The 20,041-nt window shown below is 36.5% G+C and overlaps 1 pseudogene; it reads left to right on the forward strand.

Annotated features, from left to right (window-relative positions):
* The first annotated feature begins 13,237 nt into the window (after positions 1–13,237).
* Positions 13,238–17,835, forward strand: LOC150033007 (uncharacterized; annotated as a pseudogene).
* The last annotated feature ends 2,206 nt before the right edge of the window (positions 17,836–20,041 follow it).

Raw genomic sequence — 20,041 nt, forward strand, 5'->3', positions numbered from 1 at the left:
TTTTAACGGTGGTCCAATGATCAAATCCTAGATTAGACTGATATCTACTAATTATCTCCACTGCATAGCAGATGTCATGTCTAGTACATAACATCGCATACATCAGGCTGCCAAAAGTCGATGCATAGGGGATATGTCTCATTTCCAAAACTTCTTAAGGTGTCTTAGTGTTGAGGTTGATGCCCTAAAGTCTCGTGTCATGTAGTTTGTAAACAGTATATACGAACACTTGTGATTGTTAATATATGATATTTACTTCACATATTGTAGTTTTGATCGGTTATTTGTTTTATTTGCTTTACCACAAACCAATAAACATAAAATCTCTAGTTATCTGTATGTGACTTAAGCATGTATGTGGTGACATACAAATGGATCATGTCTTGAGCGATAACCAAAACGGTCTATAGTAAATGGATAAAGGAGGGAAACCTTATCCTAGTAACGCTACGGATGCGACTCGCTTTGTGGAATGGTTACAAGTGTTGTGACTTGTCACAGATGGTCTAATCCTGATCATTCGTGTTGGGGACATGCGAGCAGGGGCATCCTATACAAAGAGTTTGTATAAGACCTGACCACAAAGTGTTAACGTCTCGTTATATAACACCGTTCATGACAGAGACTTCACTTCACTAGGATGACCATAGGTAACATTACCACAATCCTGAATGAGTTGGGAACTCCTGCCATTGAGGGCGGTCCTTTGATTTGTAAGGGTGTGAGTGGCCAAGTCATTGATTCAAACCTACCATTTTGGAGATTCGTCTGATTTGGGAGCTGGGAACTCAGCTACACAAGATGGAATTCACTCCTTCCCTGAGGTAGGGGTAAGTAGATAGATGGCTCCCTTAAGGGTTGATTCTAGGGCTTGAACGATGTGGCGCCACACACCTTCTCTTGGCCCGAGAGGTGTTCACACATAGTTGGACTATGTTGTATTGTTCATTCGAGAAATCAATGGTACTTAAGGAGTGAGATGTAACTACAGAGGCAAAACGATAAATTGGCCCAGTTGTACTTACGAGCATCTTTGAATGGTCATCGTACTGATGATTGGTTATATCTGATGGACACAGAAATATATCTGTGATAAGAAGAGTTCAGCCGTTGGTCTTTAGTGGAATCAATGACAGTTAACGGATGGTGGATCTCGTGGCTAAAGAGTTTAGTCAGCTATTCACGTACCGTTGGAGCTTCAAGCCACAGGTCCATTAGGTCACCTGGGTAGCTTGGATAAAGTCGAGAACCAGTGTTTGGGTTAATTTGAAATGTTCAAATTGACAAGAGGAAGTTCAATTATATATGAAATAATTGGACTGGTTAATTATATATGATATAATTGGCTAAATATATGAGATACATTATTTTGGAGGAAATTAGATATAAATATGATTTATATCAAGTAAAAGAGAAAATACTATAGTAGATATATGATATCAAACTATAGGATGTAAATATAATATGATTATATTTATTAATTAAATTAATAGGTTAATTATTTGATAATTAATCGATTGTTCACGTTCGGATGTGGGAAGTGGGGTTGTAAAGGTTATGGTAACTGGCGGATTAAAATAATGAAAATCGTTTTCATTTTATAATTCAATCATGCATTCGTATCGCCTGCGCCGAAAAGAATCCGTGAAAGAGCAATCGCGAGAGCCAATACGATAGAAGCTCGCTCATCTAAACGATCGTCTAGCTCACGCGTTCTCTAAACGATCGTATACATTTTTCCTAAACGATCGTTCAATTTTTCCTAAACAATCATGTAGATCTACTATACAATAAGCATTTTCGCTATACGATAGCAGAGTTCATTTCCCACTTGCTTATCGTCTACACGACGTCTTCTCCTCCATCCTCTACCAAACACACCGAGCCCACTCTTTGGGTTTTTTACGCCGAGGATACCCGGGTTTCTCTTGTGGTGGTGCGTCCCTGCGCATTATTCGTGTACGTTCAGATCATGCTGTTGCAGTCGACATAGTCGCCGGGTGCCGATAGATCGATGGGAGGTTTTCTGCTGCTGAGGGTTCAGACATACGAAGACAGTCTTCATTTGGTATGTACCTTTCTTCTTTATTAATTTTTGTATTCTGAGCATGCCGATAATGAGTTTTATATGCATAACTATATGTTTGGAATGTATGTCGTTTGTGTTTCGGTCACTGTGAAATCGGAGTGATCTAAGCCCGCTCATGGAACTCTCGGTATGAGATCCTTCACTTAGGATACTGTTCCTTAGACAATATAACTCCATGCCTAAAAGGGAGTAAACCTTTCTTGGAGTTTTGCATCGAAAATTTGAAAACATTTTGTCAATATATGATGCGTGAGATAGAGCTAGCGTTTTGTTCTTTCAATCTCTAAAGATCTGAATGCCCAAAACAAACTGTGCCTCTTCCAAATCTTTCATTTGGAATTGGGTCACTGGCCAGTTCTTAATTTCAGTCAGTAAACCTACATCATTCCCAATTAGTAGGATATCGTCTACATATAGCACTAGAAAAGCTACTAAACTATTGATGATTCTTTTGTAAACACAAGGCTCATCAACATTTTGATCAAAGCCATAAGATTTGATTGTAGTATCAAATCTTACATTCCAAGATCAAGAAGCTTGCTTCAATCTATAGATGGACTGGTTAAGCTTGCAAACTTTTTGCTCTTGACCCTGGGTTATAAATCCCTCAGGCTGCTCCAGAGAAATGGTCTCCTCAAGATTGACATTCAGAAAGGCAGTTTTAAAGTCCATTTGCCGTTTTCATAGTCATAATATAAGGCAATGGACAGGAGGATCCAGAAAGACTTCAACATGGCAACAGGTAAGAAAGTCTCCTCATAGTCGACTCCCTCAACTTGGGTATAACCCTTTGTCACAAGTTTAGTCATGAAGGTTTGCAGCTTCCCATCAACACCCCGTTTTCTCTTGTATATCCATGTGCACCCTATAGGTTTGGGAGAGTTAGAGTCGAAAAAAGGATTCCTCACTTCTTTCTCTCATTCAAAACTGTGAATGAGACTTTCATCTCACACGGCTCCTAAGCTAAGTTCTACTTGACTAAGCCTCGTGCTCGTCCAAGGAGGGAGTTTGCTTTTAAAACCATCAGGTTGATCTATAAGATCCCAAACAGAATTGAAGTACATAGACTCCATTTCGAGATCCATAACTTTGATCCACTCATCTTTGTCAACATCCTCCATTGCCTTCTTGTAAGACAATAAATCCTTAACATCTCCGTTAGTTACGATAGCTAGGATTTCTATTAAACCCATATAACAGACAGGCGGGTTCGCAACCCTCCCACTACGTCGAAGTTCTTTCAACACTTAAGGTGAACATGACCCACTAGATAAACTAACTTCAATGACTCTTGTTGAGGTGTTAGGTACTTCAACAACTATTGTTGAAGGTTCAATAGTTTCCTTGGAATGTTCATTCAATACAATCTTACTGCAAGGCTTATGCTTCTTTATGTGGTCCTCTTCTAAAAATGTAGCATTTGTCGACACAAGCACTTTATTTTCTTTAGGATCTTAGAAGTAACCACATCTTGTTTCTTTAGGGTAGCCTACAAATAGGCACAATTTTGAACGAGGTTCTAAGTTCTTAGGATTTATCTGAAGCACATGTGTTGGACAACCCCAGATTCTGAAATGGCGTAAACTACATTTACGACCAGTCCATAACTCTAAAGGTGATCTCGTGACACTCTTGGATGGAACACAGTTCAAAATATAAGTTGCAGTATGTACTGCATATCCCTAAAATGAGTCAGGCAAGAAGTATAACTCATCATAGACCGAACCATGTACAACAAGGTTTGATTTCTGCTTTTTGATACACCAATCTGCTGAGGTTTACTTGGTGCTGAAAGTTGGGATACAATTCCATGTTCAATCAAATAGTTCTGGAATGTAAGATCCAAAAACTCTATACATCAATCAAATTGAAATGTTTTAATTGTTTTATTTAATGCATTTCAACTTCAGCCTTAAACTCTTTGAACTTTTCAAAAGTTTTAGACTTCTGTTTCATTAAATAAATATACTCATATCTTGATTACTCATCAGTAAAAATAATGAAATATTCAAACCCTCCTTTTACTTTAACATTCATTGGACCACAGAGGTCTGAATGTACAAACTCTAACTATCACTTTCCCATACCCGGAGTAGTACTCTATAAAGTCGTTGTTGCTCATTGCTTTCTAGTATACTACAATCTTTCTTTCTTTATTCACACTCTAAAAAATGCTTTCGAAAACCTTTTTCTCCAAACCCGTTTTCTAAAACTGTTTTCTCTAAAACGGGGGTGGAGGTTGCGATAGGCACTTGGTGTGCCACCTGCGGTCCATGTTTGAGTTAGCTGACTTGTTCATGAGCGGAAACAAGTGTCGCACAATCGCTATGAGAAGCTTCAGAAAGAGCGATTGTGACAGAGGGTTCTGACCTTTTCTAATAAAAGATCTTTTAGTCATTTTGCCTTCAAGGTATGACTCATACAGGAAAATAAATTTCTTCTAACTAGCTTAGAAATCCATTCTTAACCAATCTCTCAATCCTATTAAGATTGATGTGTCCTAACCTCAGGTGCCAAAGACGGGCATTTTCTTTATGAGAAAATTTAAGTCTTATATTCTGAGTTATCGTAGTTTTAAACATTTCAGTGTTCATGAGAACTTTAGTTACTAACGGTCTTAATACATATAAATTATTTTCCAGCTTAGCAGAAAAAATATTGATACCATTTTTGTAAATAAACAATTTATTTACATCAAAGAAAATAGTATAATTGTGTTCCAATAAACACTTTACAGAAATTGAGTTCCTCTTTAATTCAGGAACAACAAATACATTTTCCAACAAAATATATCTATTTTGTAAAGTAAGTCGAAGTCCTCCCACTGTCACAGTTGAGACGACGTGCCCAGTTCCAACACGCATCGTCATCTCCACAACTTTCAGTTGCCGCCAGGAACTAATTCCTTGAAATGAAGAACAAACATGGTTAGTGGCGCCAAAATCAATTATCCAGATTGAATCGTCATTCTCTACTCAAGTCTCCTATACAAGTAAATCACATTTACCTTGTTTGGCCTTCTTCTTTTATGCTAAGTACTTGGGACAGTTCATCTTCTAATGTCCCTCATGCTTGCAATGGAAACATATTCCTTTTGCAACCTTGGCCTTCTTGCCCTTCTGGGCAGCAGTTGGTGGGTTAGTTTTCCTCTTTCCATCTTTCTTCTTCTTCCAAATTTTGGTACCGGAAGAAGAAGGTACAACCTTAGTCCCAGATGTTGAACCTCTGTAGAACTTCTTAAAGGACGAGGCAATATTTTCCTCTCCCTTTTGTTCCTTGCTTTTCATTAAGGACTGGAAAATTTGTAGCTCAATGAGCAAGGTGGCCAAATTGTAGTCAATTCTCTTCATAACACCATTGTTACGAAACTGTAGGAAACTTTTAGGCAAAAATTCCAAGATGAAGCTAATCTAATTGACCTCATCGATGACAGACCCATTCATCTCCACCACGTTGAAATGGGTCATCATGTTGAGAACTTGTTCTCTAACAAATGCCCCCTCTTTCATACGAGCATTGAAGATGTGTTTTAGAGCATCATGCCTGAGTTGTGCAAACGGTTGTCCGAATATCACCCGCAGGGACTCCATGATCTCACAGATAGTGATCATGGGCTCATGTTTTTTGGCCAAGACTTCAGAAAGGCTTGCCAAGATATAGGCTCAAGCCTTTTCATTTATTCGTGTTCAACACTCATATGATTCCCGAACATTTCAAGGAGCATTTTGAGCAAGACCAGGAGAACAATCCTCCATAAGGACAAATCTTAGGTCATCGATGATTATTATTGTGTTGATTGTGTTCTTTCATGTTGCGTACTTTTCACCAGTAAGTTTGTCGGCGGCGAGTAAATTTAGCGTCGTGGAAGTCATAATGAAATTTGCTAAAACATACAATTTATTTAAATTAGTATTCAATCATTATCCATTTGGGAAAAAAAAACCAATCAAATTTAGAAAAATAATATAATGCGCCCTACGTGACATCTATTTTGCAATGATGTTTCAGTGAGGTAGAGTAAAAACCACCATAGGGCGATCAGTTACCACTTCACTGAAATGAGACTATCTTAAATAATTTACAGAACAATTCCTTGTTACTGTAAATATCAGTCACCATTGTTAAGTCCAGAAACTGTTAACTCGCTTAACATTTTCTTGTAAGTGGAACCCCTCATTTTAGATTCTAGAGTTCCGCCCCAATGAGCCGACCATATGGGAAAACCAATTAAGGCAAGAACTAAAGAAATCCTATCCATTTTTAGAGTTTGAGTAAAGAGTCAGGTAAATGCCATCCGTAGGGGGACACAAGCAAAGGTGCCTCGAGGTCGAGCATGAAAATTTACTACAAACTAATGAGAGAGACCGAGGGATGTGTTGATACACATCCCGCTCCCACTACTATAAACACTCTCTCCATTCACCTTGGTATTGACCTATATAAACACCACCCATAGAGGGACATAAGCAAAGGTGCCTCGAGGCTGAGTATATATCTCACGGTGTGAACTTATAGGGAGAAACGTGAGAAAGGAAAAATGAAGTATCATATATTCATTTTCCTCCCACTGAGTGTTTTACCTATGGTTCTTTAAATTAGAAAAATAAGGCTAATTATTTTTACTAAGTGATTGTTTAAATTTTCCCAAAAGTAATACTTACTTTGGATAGTTAAATAACTTTGATTAATGTTTATTAAACACTTTAATAAACTTTAGTCAACAATTGCATGCTTGTAGAAAATCTATCTAATTCACTTTTCCAGGTAAGTTCCCAGCATGGGGATTCGTCTGATTTGATTTTCTGACGTTTCTCCCTATAAGTTAACACAATTACATCGTTCAAGCCCTGGAATCAGCCCTTAAGGGAGCTATCTATCTACTTACCCCTACTTTGGGGAATGAGTGAATTCTATCTTGTGTAGCTGAGTTCTAAGCTCCCAAATCAAACGAATCCCCAAAATGGTAGTTTTGAATCGGTGTCTGCCCTCAATGGAAGGAGTTCCCAACTCACTCAAGATTGAGGTCGTGTTACCTTTGGTCATCCTAGTGAAGTGAAGTCCCTGTCATGAATGGTGTTATATAACGAGACGTTAACACTTCGTGGTCAGGTCTTATATAAACTCTTGTATAGGACGCCCCCGCTCACATGTCCCCAACACGAATGATCAGGATCATATCAACTGTGACAAGTCACAACACTTGTGACCATTCCACTAAGCGGGCCGCATCCATAGCGTTACCATCATAAGGTTTTCCTCCTATATCCATATACTACAGACCATTTTGGTTATCATTCAAGACATGATCCACTTGTATGTCACCACATATATACTTGAGTTACATACAGATAACTAGGGATTTTAAATTTATTGGTTTGTGGTAAAGCAAATAAAATATGCAACTGAGCAAAAAACAAGATGTGAAGTAAATATCATATATTATACAACACAAGCGTTCGTACAAACTATTTACAAATTACAAGATACAAGACTTTAGGGCATCAACCCAACACTCACACTATAAATATATTCTTGTATCCATTGGATATAACCAATCAATAATACGATGACCCTTCATAAATTGCTGGTAAGTACAGTTAGGCAAAACTTACCGTTTTACCCATGTAATTATGTCTAACTCTTTAAGTACCATTGATCCCTCTTATGAACAATAAGTCATAGTCCAACTATGACCAAACCCCTCTCAAGCCAGGAGAAGGTGTGGCGCCTCATTGTTCAAGCCCCAGAATCAGCCCTTAAGGGAGCAATTTATCTACTTTCCCCGACATTGGAGAAGGAGTGAATTTCGTCTTGTATAGTTGTGTTCTCAACTCCCCAATTAAAAGAATACCCAAAATGATAGGCCTGTTGAGTCGGCGATTTGACCACTGTCACCCATACAAATCAAAGAATCGCCTCCATAGGCAAGATTTCACAACTCACTCAAGATTCAGGTCAGGTCACCTATGGTCATCCTAGTGAAATGTAAGTCTCTATTATAAACACCGTTATATAATGAGACTAGTCATTTTATGGTCCAATTTTATATAAACTCCTTTGTATAGAATATCCTCGCTTGATGGAGTTGGCATGCAATTAGTGGAAGCAATCAGAATCATTAAGCAATCCTAATTAAGTTAATTTGAGTAATCAAACATGCAATTCATTAGGGTTTCGGGGGGGAGGGGGGGGGGAGGTAGGGACATACCTTTGAAGAAGCCATCTTCAAATCTTCTCCAATCCAACTTGAATCTTCATCTAACTAGATAGATCACCACTTGATCTTACCTACTATTCTATTAGACCTATTGGTTTGTTGGAACCAAAATGAGCTTGAACCGTTCTTCATCTCTTTTTTCAGGAAAAAAAAACTATATCCCAAATCACAGCAAGTATGAGTTATTTTTGTTCAATTCTCCATGCAACCCAATTGCACTTCAAATTGACACCTCAAAGGCATAAAGAATGTGGAAAACCTTGGTGTTCAAATTGAGAATTCTCCACTAAATGTGAAATTGAATTCAAAATTCAATTTAATTTTGTCCTTTTGAATTAGTTGAGAACACTCTCTCTTGAAATGACCTATTTTCCATCCGCTGTAACACCATCTTCAATGATGCTTCCCACAAGTCGTACACATTGGTTTCTTTGCTGAACTAGCTGTAGACTCTCCAGGTTAACCTAAATGGCCACCTCAGCAGACTCTGCTGGATAACTAGAACTTCTTTGTTCGTCTTTGCATACATCCCACTATATTTCCCCTAGAAGTAGACTGACCACTGAATGGGGCATAAAATTTCCCTTACTAGATACTCCTGACATAAATCTCCTATTCGAACATTCACGTGGTCCACTTGATAGTTGAGCAGCTCATCCACTTCACCTTCTTTTCTTGCTTTTCCTATGCTAAGCCCTTCTCTATTCTCATAGTAGTCTCCACTAGCTTGGAAAAAATCGTCTAGTCAGTAGTAGAGATCACAGAAGTATGAATCTCTAGGAATCTCTTTCCACAATCCTTCTTTAAATTTCTTACAATGATTGGTCTCTTCTACAATAATGGTGCTATAACCCTTTGATAGTTTGGTATACTTTTTCTCATACCCGGTCACTATCCTTGAACCTTGGACCAATCTCAGAAACTCATTTTGCTTGGCTTCACAGAAAGATTTGGGATAATACTTATCCTAAAATGTCTTCCTTAAGCCCTCCTAACTCATTGCACCTGTGTCTTCTCTTCTAGTTTTCAAGATTCTCCATCAGTCTTCTGCCCAATTCTAGAATAGGAATGCCACTAGTTTAACTTTTCGATACTTAGGGCATCGCATAACCTTGAAACATTTCTCTATCAGATTCAGCCAAGCCTCAACATCTTCTGGGTCTGTAGTACCCTCAAATATAGAGGCACCTAGTGCCTTCAGCCTCTCAATACCATATTTCTTCTCTAAATCCTCCTATACGAACCTACAGTAATAGATAACCTCTGAGCTATCCTATTGAAAATCTACTATTCAATTCTCTATTTCTTCTCTGGATTCGACTTTCCAGTTTCTTAAGTTTGCTATCATCTTCTTCACCAAAATCAACAATGTCAAGGGCCACATTGTTCTTCTTCAATTTCCTTCCTATCATCTCCAGTAACTTTTTCTCATGTTTGACAGGACTGTACATCATAAATTTCGTGATAAATTATATTGAAGCCTTTTTTTCAAAAGCTAAAAGTGGAGTATCAAAGTTCACCTTAGCTAGGATCTTAGTTTCTCCAAACCTTCATAAGCCAGTTTAAGAAGGGAAATAACACCATGTACTTAAAGTCTTCCTTCGAATATTTCCCTACTTGGAGACCACATAAAATATGCAATTTAATTTAGATTGCCCGACGGTGACTAAACTCCTCTTCAAATGCTACACTCCCCACTACTGGTTCTTAGTAGCATTCTAAGTCCCATTTTCCAGGCTGCAGTCTGCCATGTTGGGCTGTAATTCCTATAATATATCATAATATTAATATATTACAGAATATGCATGCTCCTAGCTAATATGCATGATCGTAGATTCCCAAAATCTTTGCTCTGGAACCAACTTGTCACATCCCCTTCCGGATTACCCTCTTAACCTAGGAAGGGATGTGAAGATAGCAAATATCAATCTTTTATGATATCTACTGCCCACCTATTTCCTATTAGACCTGTTTACTTGTTTGACCTGATAAACATAAATATGTTTATAACATGCATTCATTTCATTCTTCAAGCCCTTAGGCAACTAAAAACTTTTACAAATGTAGGTCCAACATATAAGAATATTTACAGATTTCTAAGTACATCCAGAAAGTTTCTCAAAACCCTAACTAATATGTACAATACATTGTGACAAACAAGATATATAATTAATACTTAGAAGACTTTAATCTATCTTACGACTGAGGATGTGGCAAATCTTTTTGCTATAGGCTAAGCACCGAGAACTTATTTATACTTGGGGAAGAAAACATTTTAAAAACATTAGTTGAGAAACTCAATAAGTGACTAGTTAAGTATAAACATACTTGGAAGAAATAATCAAGATTGGAATCGAAACATGCTTTCAAACCTCAAGTGTATAAAATATCCAAGGAACATTTCCATAACTTATAGAGATATTAAGAAAATTTCAAATCTAGAAAACATGTTTAAATCTCATTACTCATAAATAGTTCATGAACTTGGGATCAATGCCTTAGTTGAGGTAAAGCAAGCTCAATACACTCGAAGTCGATAACCTTAGTTGGTGTAGAGTAATCTCAATACAATTAGCGCTGATAACTCTCATACATGCAGGTAGAAATGCCCCCAAAAGATTTAGCACCCCCGCACACAGCCCAAAGCCTATGTGTGTGTCAAGGTCAGTCTCAAAGACCTATATTATATCCATCCAATAGACTTCCTGAATACCTTCATCTCCTTTAGTATCAGGAGCCTTTAAATTAGGGTAAATGATTCAAGAGTTCATAAAATTGTGCTTTAACATCAAAATACTATAAACATATCATAGGCATCAAAGCATGAATAATAAATAGATTCCCTTAGAACATATTGATTCAAATCATACTAGTATAATGCAATCTCATAAATATGCAAGCCACTTAATTTACCAATTATAATTTATTTAATATAAAATTTTCCAATACTTATCCAAATTAAAAGATAGTTGAGATGCTCTTTACCTACTAGCATCCCTCTTGGCCACACATTCCCTTCTTCATCGCCTCATGCTCAACCACACCAACGCATCACTACAAGAAAAAGTTCTCCCAACGCCTAAATAGAGCTTCGGGAGTTAGGTCGTCGGGAGAGACGGTCTCTCCCGACGAAGTAAAAGATCGTCGTGAGTTCCTTCACCGTAAAGGTTCGTCGGGAGTTCGTCGGGGAACTCTTGACGCCGGGTGTTGACCGTCAGACGACGTCGGGAGAGGGGTCTGGTTTAAACCAGACCTTCTTCTTCCCCACTCCCCCATTTTTTTCTCCCCACCACCGCCGCCGCCCCTATTTTCTTCCTCTCCCTTTCAAAATTTTTCCTCTTTCTCCCATTTTCCTTATTTTTCTTCACCATTCTTCCTCCCTTTCCCCATTTTCCCATCATTTTACACTTTAACTCCCATTTTCTCCATTTTTCCCATCCAACTTTTCTTCCATTTTTTCCATCAAATTTTTCTTCCATTTCTCCCTTTTTCTTCCATCCTTTTACACTTTCCATTTTCCCCATAAAATTTTTCTTCCATTTCTCCCTTTTCTTCCATCAATTTTTGCTGCCGCCGCCGCTGCTGCAATCAACTACCCGTCGCCGTCGTCGTCCCCTTGTCAGTAATTTTCTCATTTTATTTTATCTTGTATATTTATTTAAATCATATGTGAAATGCCCATTAAAATGTGTTAAATATTGTATTCGCTTTTGTTAATTTTCTGAAATTGTTGTACAAATCATGCCCATCAATATTATGCCCATTAAAATCTTATCTGAATTTTTTTTTGTACAAATCATGCCCATTAATATCTTGTCAATTTTGCAGAATATATTTGTTTTACAATTCTCTGAAATTATTGAGAGTAATTTTATAACGAACATGTCATATGATGTTGGTTATTTGGAGCCTAAGCATGCATGATTTAACATTTCGAAGATGTTGAATAAATGAAAGACCTATATTAATCTAAAAAATATAAAATAAATCTTTAAACCTCCAATTTGGTACTTAACACATTTAATATTTTAAAAAAGTTTAAAGAATCTACTAGACATAAAACTAAATTTTGTGTCTAATAGAAAATTGAACTTTAAATTTTGTGTCCAATAGGCTTGTAAATTTTAGAAGATCTTGAATAGAAGAAAGGCCTATATTAGACACAAAATTGAAAGCTTGGAGACGTACTAAATAAAACATTTGAAAATTGTTAAGACAATTTAAGTGACCTAGGGACCTATGTGTTTATTTTGCCTTAAGAAATGAAAATTATGGAACTCAATGCTTAATAATACTTTGTACTTTGTCCTCTAATCCAGGTTATTGTTTTGGATTACAAGTTGGTTAGAAAATATTTATTTTTAAGGATGAATAAAGAATGGATTAAACTAAGGAATAAATTATCAGTAGAGTATAAAGAATGAATATCACAGTTCTTAGATATGGCAAGGTTTCATGTTAATGATTCCGGACAAATAAGATGTCCATGCAAGAATTGTATGAATTCAATTTGGGAAAAGATAGATATTGAGGAACGAAATCTATTAACATATGGAATATCTCCCTCATATTGTGAATGGATATATCATGGAGAGCCAGTAAACTTATCTAGAAGTCATACAAGTCATTCAATACAGGATGTTGAAGTAGATAGTATAGAGAGTAATGCTGTCGAAGAAAATGAGATGTTGAATCTTATAAACGATTTACAAGTTCCAATTAAAAACGAAAATACAAATGAAGGAAGGATTGAAAATAATGAAATGTCCTTTAATGGTCAAGAAAGAGATACCACAAACTTATTCGAGGATTTAGTGACCGAAGCACGTAATGAATTATACCCTGGGTGTTCGCAATTTTCGTTCTTAAACTTTTTAGTGAAGTTGATGCATATCAAAGTTCTGAACGACTAGAGTAACAAATCGTTTGACATGTTGCTGGAATTGTTAAAAGCAGCGTTTCCGGCTGCCACCTCTATATCTACTTCCTTTTATGAAGGCAAACGAAAATTGCGTGATTTAGGCTTAGGTTATGAGTCTACTCATGCGTGCAAATATGATTGTGTATTGTATTGGAAAGAGTTTGCAGATTTGCAACAATGTCCTATTTGTGGTTAGTCTCGGTACAAAGTTAATGATGGCAAGGGTAAAAAAATACCACATAAGGTATTGCGTCATTTTCTATTGATACTGAGATTAAAACGATTGTTTGCATCAAAAGAAGGCGTTTCTTACATGAGATGGCATAAAGATAAGCGAGTTGAAACGGAGGATGTATTGCGACATCCAGCTGATGTAGAGGGGTGGAAACATTTTGATCGTGAATTCCCTCATTTCGCTTTAGATCCTCGAAATGTTCGTTTGGGATTAGCTTCAGATGGCTTCAATCCGTTTGGACATATGAGCATTTCTTATAGTATGTGGCCTGTGGTGATAATTCCTTATAATTTGCCCCCTTGGAAATTCATGAAGGAAATAAACTTCTTCATGTCTTTGTTCATACCTGGTCCAAAATCTCCTGGAAAGGAAATTGGTGTTTACTTGCAACCGTTGATTGAAGAGTTGAAAGAGTTGTGGACAATTGGTGTGCGAACTTATGATTTTGTTGTTGGTGAGTTTGTGGACAATTGGGGTGCGAACTTATGATTTTGTTACTGGTGAGTTTTTTCAACTATATGCTACCTTATTATGGACGATTAATGACTTCCCTACGTACGGTGACTTATCTGGGTGGAGTACAAAAGGTTATCAAGCATGTTCAATATGTAAAGAAGATAACTCGTCCTTCGGGATAAGAGGGAAAATATCATTTATGGGACATCGATGTTATCTTCCAGATAATCATAGTTGGCGTCGAAGTAGACAACATGATGGAAAAGTTGAACGTAGACCTCCACCAGTCGTAATGAATGGAGAAAAGATATTACAACAAATAAATACGCTAAACTTTTCTGTGCTTAGCAAACATCCATCGAAGCAAGATAAAAAAAAAAATTAAAAAAAAAAAAAAAAAGCGAATTCTAAACTAGACTAAAAAATATTTTTTTCCAACTTCCATATTGGTCCAGACTATTGTTACGACATAAATTGGATGTAATGCATATTAAAAAAAACATATGCGACCATTTGGCGGGCACATTGTTAAATATTGAAGGAAAGACAAAGGATACAACGAACGCTCGATTAAACTTACAAGATTTGAAGATAAGAAAGGACCTACACTTAATACAGGTCGATAACAGATTTGTAAAACCACACGCAGCATACACATTAACAAATGGTGAATGGATTTCGTTTTGTAAGTATTTGAAATTAGTGAAATTACCTGATGGATTCGTATCTAACATATCACGATGTGTCAATGACAAAGATGGAAAAATATCGGGGCCGAAAACACACGACTGTCATGTGTTGCTTCACAGACTACTCCCTATTGGTATTCGAGCATACCTACCGAAGAACATATCCACTGCTATTGTTGAGTTGTGTACATTCTTTCGCGACTTATGTCTAAAGACAATATGTGTAAGTTATTTGAACAGACTACAAGCAGACATCATAGTCATACTTTGTAAATTGGAGAGAATATTCCCACCTGCCTTTTTCGATGTAATGGTACACCTTGCAGTTCATCTACCATATGAAGCCAAAGTGGTGGGTCCAATTAGTTACAGTTGGATGTATCCTATTGAAATAAGTTTACGAACATTAAAACAATTTATACGGAACAAAGTACGTCCCGAGGGGTCTATAGCAGAAGCATATGCAATGAATGAATCATGGAACTTCTGCTCGCGATATCTAAGTGGGATTAAAACGAGATTCAATAGAGATGAACGAAATGATGATAACATTCCCGATCACAAGATATTTGGTGAATTTGAATTATTTAGGCAGAGGGTACGACCATTAGGGGCGTCAACTTTACGGACGCTATCAACAGAGGAAAAGCGTATTGCACATTGGTACATTCTCAACAATTGGTACATTCTCAACAATTGCACATTGGTACATTCTCAACAATTGTAAAGAAATAACAGACTATCACAAGTACGTTTCAAACTTTTTCTTTTTCTAAATTCTAGTGTATCTCCTTTGATATAACATTTAAATGATCAATTTTGTAGGCAACGTTTGAGGTTAATTCCTCGTGAAGCTCAAAGCGCCTCTGACTTATATATAAAACATTAACGCAAATTTTCCTATTGGTTCAAATCTCAGGTATACATGGTCATTTTATAGGGAACGGTTGAGGGATGATTCATTTTTCGTATTCATTTTTAATGTATAATTAATTATCAGGTTTTACAACGGCACGAGAGAGAAGATATCTCCAATGATTTCTTTTCACTTGCAATGGGACCTTTGTCTGTGGTGCGCTCTTACAATGGATGCATTGTTAATGGTGTACAGTTTCACACTATAGAGCGTGATAATCGTCGAGCTACACAAAATAATGGAGTCTTAATGGCCGGGGAGATCAGTGAGAACACAAGTGTGGATAAAAATTTCTACGGTGTTGTAGACGAAGTATTAGATTTCCAATATGCGAACAGAAGACGCGTTTTGTTGTTGAAGTGTAGATTGTTTGACACAGATAACAATAAAAGTAATAGGACACATGTGGCTTTAGGATACAAAATCGATCAATACATCACACTTTTGGTATGTCGACGAGCCTTTCATCTTTGCTATCCAAGCACAATAAGTCTTTTACATTGATGACATCAAACATAGTAGCAATTGGAAAGTTGTTCAAGTAGTCCAAAATAAATGAATATAGGATGTACTGGAAGTGGATGATGTTGAAAATGCACAATTAGATTTACTAGAAATTGTTGGTGGTGTTCGAGTGGATGAAACCATTGAGAAGGTTACTTTATGTAGAGTTGAAGTTGATCCTACAGTTGTGGAAAGACCAATTATTGTATATGGCGATCATGACTTCATAAACGATGATGATGAAGAACAATTATCTCCCAATAACAGTTTAAGTGCTGATGAATAATTTGAATTAGATTACGATGATGAGTAATGATGTATCTACTCAATTCTCTTTTTCTCTAGCTTACATGCATTTATTGTTAATTTAATATTGTTTTCTCTTTTTTGTGTTTGTATAGATATGATGTCAACCCCTAATAGGCAACGAAAGGCTGATGAAGAATTCCAGGAGTTATATCTAGGCAACATGGTATCTTCTGTGGGTGATACTTCAGGTTAGTATATTTCGACATATATTTTGTTAACTAAAATACATCATAAACTGTTTTAAATTTTTTATTCTTCAGATAGTAGCTCAGCATCCAATCGGAAGAAACAAGAGCATTCGCGGAACATCGAGTTGGAAAAATACGTCAAAATTACAATCGTGATAAATGAGGGGGAGACGAAACCGATATCTCAACATTCAGTACGATTTAGTAATGTGATCGGTGTTGCCGTGAGATCTGCATTTCCAATACGTTGTCGTACTTTTGCTGAGATTCCAAACGAGTTCATAGAATTGGCTAAAAGTCAATTATTGGTAAGTAATTATAAGTTTATTCTTTTACAGTCATGAACATCATCTATGCTAATTCTTCCCTCCCTCTTTTGTAGGCTCATTTCGAACTTGATCTGTCCAGTCAACGATTTAACCATTTTATAGAACATCAAACGCAAAACTCCTTCAAAGAATTTAGATAAGATTTGCATAAACATTACAGAAAATGTGGAGATCCTCAGCAAGCATGTGCCAGTTTGCCTAATTGGCTTAAAAATAGGCCAGAAGATTGGTACTTTTTGTATGACCGTTTTGAGAGTGAAGCATTTCAGGTAGAATATTTATGGCGTGTATCATTTGCTGCATTTACTAATACATCACACTATTGACATATTTTTTTTCTTCAAATGTAGGAAATGTCTGTGACGAACATGAAGAATAGAGAGAAATTATCGTTCGACCACATAGGTAGATCGAAGTCATTCCTGCAAATTCATGCAGAGTTGCAAGCAAAGAAGGGTCGAGAAATAGGACGTGTTGCCCTATTTAGGGAAACACACTCTAAAGGTGGCAAGTTTGTGAACGAAGCAGCTGAAAATGCACATGTAACATTTTTTGCTTTACTATCGTGTTTTTTTTTTCACTTTTAACTGTAGTCTCTCATTCTTACCCATTTAATTATTATGTCTAGCATCAAATGTTAGAAATACAATCCAGTCCCACTTTAGATGGTTCTCAACCATTAACAGGGTATGAAATCTGTGAGACGGTTTTGGGTAGACGACCCGGATATTCAAAAGGTCTAGGTTGGGGCCCTAAGCCTAAGTCAAGAAGGAGTAGCATCTCATCAAGCTCGTCATCTACTCGAGGAACGGAGGCGAGAATGGAGTAATTAAGAGTCAATTTCCAACAGTCTCAGTCGAGGATTAAGGAACTTGAAGACGTTCAGAAAAGAATGCAAAAGGATCATGCAAGACAAATGGAAGAAATGAAAAAAATGATTGAAGACATGGTACGATCACATAGAGGAGACCCATCAAATTAAGTATGATTACGACATTATTTAGTTGCCTAATATGTTGCTATCCTGCAGTTATGGTAGCAAAGTTTAGTTATGTCTTAAGTAGTTTTATGATAATTAAAGAATTGTTGGCTATCCTGCAGTTATGGTAGCCAAACAACTGGATTTTGATGTGTTTTTTGTTGGTTGTCTTGTGTATTTATGAATGTTTACGAAGTTTAATGTGTTGTGGGGGGGGAGGGAGTGTAAAATTTGGGTTAAACCATTTTAGGGAAAAATTTGAGTTTTATGTGTGTTGGTCATTGTTTACTCGTTTTGTATGTTTTTTATGTTCGGGAGGTTCCATGTTTGTCGTGGGGGGTGGGTAGAGTTTCATTACACCCGTCTTGTCCTTGAACTTGGCTATTTTGTATTAAGGACAAAGAAAAACAAGCCCAACCAGCCCATGTCAACATGTGATATGGCCTTATCCCAGCCAGCCAATTCTGTAGAAGGGCCTCCTATTGAAAAGTGACACATGTCACTGACATTATTTATTCATTTACTATTTTCCCCTTATGTTTAGGGCTCTGTATTTTAAAACATAAGCAGTTGTATTCTTTATGGTGTGTGTTGAAAATAATCGAAGATAGACTGCAGTAGTTCGTGCTCTCTCCCTGCCTCTTGCTCTTGAAACTGCCGACACTGTATATTGGCAGTTCCAGGAACTTCCGACGCACTACAATGCATCGGGAGTTCCCCCATAACTCCCGACGCCATTTAAAATTGCGTCGGGAGTTCCTCTCCCGACGGATTTCTCTCGATCAAACTCCCGACGATCGTTTATGCGTCAGAAGATCCTCTCCCAACGAATTTTCCACACTTTTCCGACGAAATATGACGTCAGGACAAGTCAGATTTTCTGTAGTGCATGCTACACCCTTCTCCTCACCTCACACTTCATCAACGCATAGTTCGCCCTTTACTTGGCCAATTTCCCTTCTCCCACTTTAGGTTCCACACTTAGCTTATGTACTTAGCAAAATTTTTCCTTCACTTAAGCTACCTACCCTTCAACATTTCACCATACAACTTTCTATTGTCTTCACTTTGTAAGCTCAACACCTAACCTTTCCTTCCCAATTCACTCTTAAAATTTACTAAGTGTTTAATTCATTCACCTCATAAAGAAGATTACAAAAAAAATTTACTTCAGGAAATGAAAGAGAAAGTTTTAGGAATTACACGTTTGATAACTATTTAAGCCTCGTCTGATAACCATTTAGTTTTTTATTTTTGTTTTTTAAAAATAAGCTTATGAACACTACTTCCACCTTCAAAATTATTCCTTTGTTACCTACCTTTTGCCAATAGTTTAAAAACTAAGCCAAATTTTTGAAAACTTAAAAAGTAGGCCTCATTTGGTAATCATCTTTTTTTTTTTTTTTTGAAAATTAAGCCTATAAACACTACTTCCTCATCTAAATTGCTTCATTTGTTATCTACTTTTTACCAATGGTTTGAAAAACCAAATCAAAATTTGAAAACTAAAAAAAGTAGCTTTTAAAAACTTGTATTGTTTTTTTAATTTGGCTAAGAATTCAACCATTATACTTAAGAAAGATGCAAATCATTGTAAGAAATGTGGAGAAAATAGACTTAATCTTCAAAAATCAAAAACAAAAAACGAAATGGTTAACAAACGGGGTGGTAGCTCTTAAAAGCTTGTTTTTGTTTTTGGAATTTCACTAAGAATTCAACCATTGTACTTAATAAAGATGCAAATCACGGTAAGAAATGGGGAAGAAATAGACCTAATTTTTAAAAACCAAAAACAAAGAATGGAATGGTTATCAAACGGGACCTTAATATTTTAAAGTTATGCCTACAAACACTTTTTCTACCCCTAAATTTCTTGTTTTGTTAACTAATTTATACTCAAGTTTTCAAAAACCAAGGCAAAGTTTGAAAATTAAAAAAGTAGTTTTTAAAAACTTGTTTTTGTTCTTTAAAATTGGTTAATAATTCAACTCTTGTACTTAAGAAAAATGCAAACCATTGTAAGAAAATGAGAGGAAATATGCTTAATTTTCAAATACTAAAAATAAAAAATGAAATTGTCATCAAATGAGGCCTTAGCTTTTTGTTTTTAAAAATTGTGCATCCTTTCTTAAAACTTCCTTACTAAGATTTTCATCTTATTTGAATGTTTAATAAAAAACTAAATGGTGATCTAACAAGATCTTAGTCT

Source organism: Benincasa hispida, chromosome 11 (genome assembly GCF_027475165.1).
Source record: "Benincasa hispida cultivar pf3 chromosome 11, pf3_genome.v1.1, whole genome shotgun sequence".
NCBI lineage: Eukaryota > Viridiplantae > Streptophyta > Magnoliopsida > Cucurbitales > Cucurbitaceae > Benincasa > Benincasa hispida.